This window comes from Zea mays, chromosome 8 (genome assembly GCF_902167145.1).
Source record: "Zea mays cultivar B73 chromosome 8, Zm-B73-REFERENCE-NAM-5.0, whole genome shotgun sequence".
NCBI classification, from domain to species: domain Eukaryota; kingdom Viridiplantae; phylum Streptophyta; class Magnoliopsida; order Poales; family Poaceae; genus Zea; species Zea mays.
In genome coordinates this window covers 75185234-75188242 of record NC_050103.1, presented here as the reverse complement: position 1 = coordinate 75188242, position 3009 = coordinate 75185234, and the positions used below count along the sequence as shown (strand labels likewise).

At 48.4% G+C, this 3009-nt stretch overlaps 1 non-coding gene across 1 annotated transcript; it reads left to right on the top strand.

Annotated features, from left to right (window-relative positions):
• LOC103637022 (uncharacterized) lies at nucleotides 1-375 on the top strand. The gene is made up of 3 exons (XR_002264599.1): nucleotides 1-107; nucleotides 183-271; nucleotides 358-375. It is a non-coding gene; the product is annotated as an uncharacterized protein (transcript).
• Nucleotides 376-3009: the final 2634 nt, after the last annotated feature.

Here is a 3009-nt window from a genome sequence, read left to right as displayed (position 1 = left end):
TGCACCATAATATTTCTTACTTTAAGGACAAAGGTTCTGATGAGGTTGTATTCAAGGCCATGGGGAGGGCTATCAATAAGACTGTCATGGTTGTGGAATTGATCAAGGTACTCCTTATGGCTCTGGTGCTTGCTAATATTACTTATCACTTGATTCTAATTGTTACTGTTATTACTGTGAAGAGGAGGATTGTTGGCCTCCATCAGAATACCACCACTGGATCTACTGATATTACTGATATGTGGGAGCCATTGGAAGAAGGCCTACTTCCGTAAGTGACTTGTTTTTATTCCGGGATAGAACTATAACTGCACATGAACCCGTAATTTTGGAGTTCAAGATTATATCTCTCTGCAGGCTTGAGACAACAAGACATGTCTCCATGATCACTATAACTCTTTCAAAGAAGGAGCTGGACACATCATCTATCGGGTATGCATACTGCACTCTTTTGTCAGCTGCATTTAATGACTTTCTTTGCCAGTTTGTCTTAACCAAATTCTATGGTTTTCTATGCCATGAACTCACATCTCGCTGTGTCAAGTCTGTACTAACTATTAAGGGGGCAGTGTAGACTGTCCCCGCATCCCCGCCTACGAATCCCCCGCCGCGAAACCAGCCGTCACCCGCACGCCCTCACACTCCGCGAATCCCCCGCCGCGCCTCAAGCTCCGCGTAGCCCACCCACCGCAATCCTGTTCGCCTTTTTTCCGCCGCCAAACCCGCCCCTCCCCCGGCATCGCAGCTTCTCTCGCCTCCTAAGACGCATCCCTCGCCCCCCATCACAGCCGCGGGCTCGCGCAAGCATCGCCCCTCCCCTCCACGGCATCGCAGTCGCGGGCGTCCTCCCGCTTCTCTCGCCCGGCCCTGTCCCCGCCATGCTGGCACCCGCCCGAGGCACCCGCAGGAACGCCATCCATCTGGGTTCAAGAGGGCCGCCGCCCTGTTATCGTCCTCATCACCGACGCCCCGTTATTCTCTTCGCCGTGAGTGCCTTATTCGATTCGTGGATGCGGCTGCCTGCAGGAGCTGGAACTGCTGAGCGATGGGGCCAACGTGTACAAGCTCATCGGACCGGTGCTGGTCAAGCATGACCTCGCTAAGACCAAGGCCAACGTCAAGAAGCACATCGAGTACATCTCCGCAGAGCTGTCAGTCGCTTTCAGCTGTCCTACTTTGTGGTTTCATTCATCAGCTCATGGTGTAAAATTCGTGTTCTTGTGCTCACCTTGTGGAACTGCCTATTTTGCAGGAAGCGGATGGATCGGGCGCTCAAAGACTTGAAGGAAAAGCAAAACAACAAGAAGGAATCGGTATGTTATTGCCCCTTATTTTTTACTGTAACTTTTACTAGGTGGTATACAAAATTTGGTGTCTGCAATTAATTATCTGTTCAAATCTGTTGAATTATGCTCGAGTTCAGTAGCCGAGTTGAATTGTATGTTGAATTAATTATACTTGTGCTCATCTTTGTGATTTTGTGATCCACTATAATATCTGTTTATTCAGAACATTCCAGATGTTTACCCTTTTCAGAATCATAGTTGGCAGTACCATTTCTGTTATAATATCCTTTATGTGGAAATTAAAGTATGCTCCCGAAAATCCCAAATTTGAGCGCAGTTGTTATAATCTGCAGGTGGCCGTGCAGATTCCGGATTGTGCTCCGCCGGCCTGGCACCCATGCGAGTAGCGGTGCGAGCAGCGGTAGTAGCCCTGCTGAGCCCAGTGCTGAGTAGGCTAAATGCATGGTCTGATGAATTCTGGTGGTCCTATTCCTTCATCTGTATCACTACAGTTTGTTGTTAATTGTTTCTTAACCTGTAGTGTGGCAGCAGATATTCAGACTATGCTAGAAGAAACCCAGCTGAAATTTGAGGAGGAAAGGTATTTGGTATTTGAACCACTCAATTTCCCCCATTAACTTACTGAGAGCATCTAAAGCCAGTTATAATTGCTGGGAGCTAAACAAAAATATACATCTTCTGTGAGAACTCACTAATCTGTGTTCCTATTTGTGCATGCAGACAGAATTTGTTAAAAGTACTGTCTAACACTTCCAAAGAGGTATTCATAACAACTTGTACTCCAGGGTTTTATTTTCTTCTAAAATGACACAGATTTGTACTTCAGTAGTGTGAGGGTTCACTGAACGAAGAGTACAACAAGTTTCAGGAAACATATGTTCTGTAAAGAAAAGGGTGCTCACATGCAGACTTTCAGAGGTAGGTCAAACAAGAGCAGTATTAATTTCTTCACTTCCATATGAAGCATGGCTCTCTTTTTTTTCACTTCCAAAACAAACTACTAGCTAGGATACTTGATTTATTAATTCACGATTGAATTTAGAGTACACCTTGGAATGAACCTGTGTGCTTTTCTGTACTACACTGCCCCCGTCTCCCCGCCTACGAATCCCCCGCCGCGAAACCAGTCGTCACCCGCACGCCCTCACGCTCCGCGAATCCCCCGCCGCGCCTCAAGCTCCGCGTGGCCCACCCGCCGCAATCCTGTTTGCCTTTTTTCCGCCGCCAAACCCGCCCTTCTCCGCTCGTTCCGTTTCGTTTCCACTAGCCATCCAATAATGTTGCCCCACCATCGATGTACCGAGCAGCATATTCGGGCCGGTGCAGGACATGCGCATCCCATACCAGCAGAAGCGCATGTTCGGCTTCGTCACCTTCATGTATGCCGAGACGGTGAAGGCCATCCTGAGCAAGGCAACCCGCACTTCGTGTGCGACGTGCGCGTGCTCGTCAAGCCCTACAAGGAGAAGGGCAAGGTCCCCGGCAGGTTCAGGTCCGTTCTCCCTTCTTCTCTGTTGCATTGCCCATTGCCTACCTGCATGCATCGCATTCTCATCCACATACGCGCTTCTCTTCAGTCACATTGCAATTGCACTGCACTGCACGTTGGGTTGCATTGCTTGTTTGTTTCGATAGCTTCAGTTGCCACCTAAAAAAAGCTTCTTTTCGGTTTTATCGTTTTGTCTGGTTGCAGGAAGCTGCA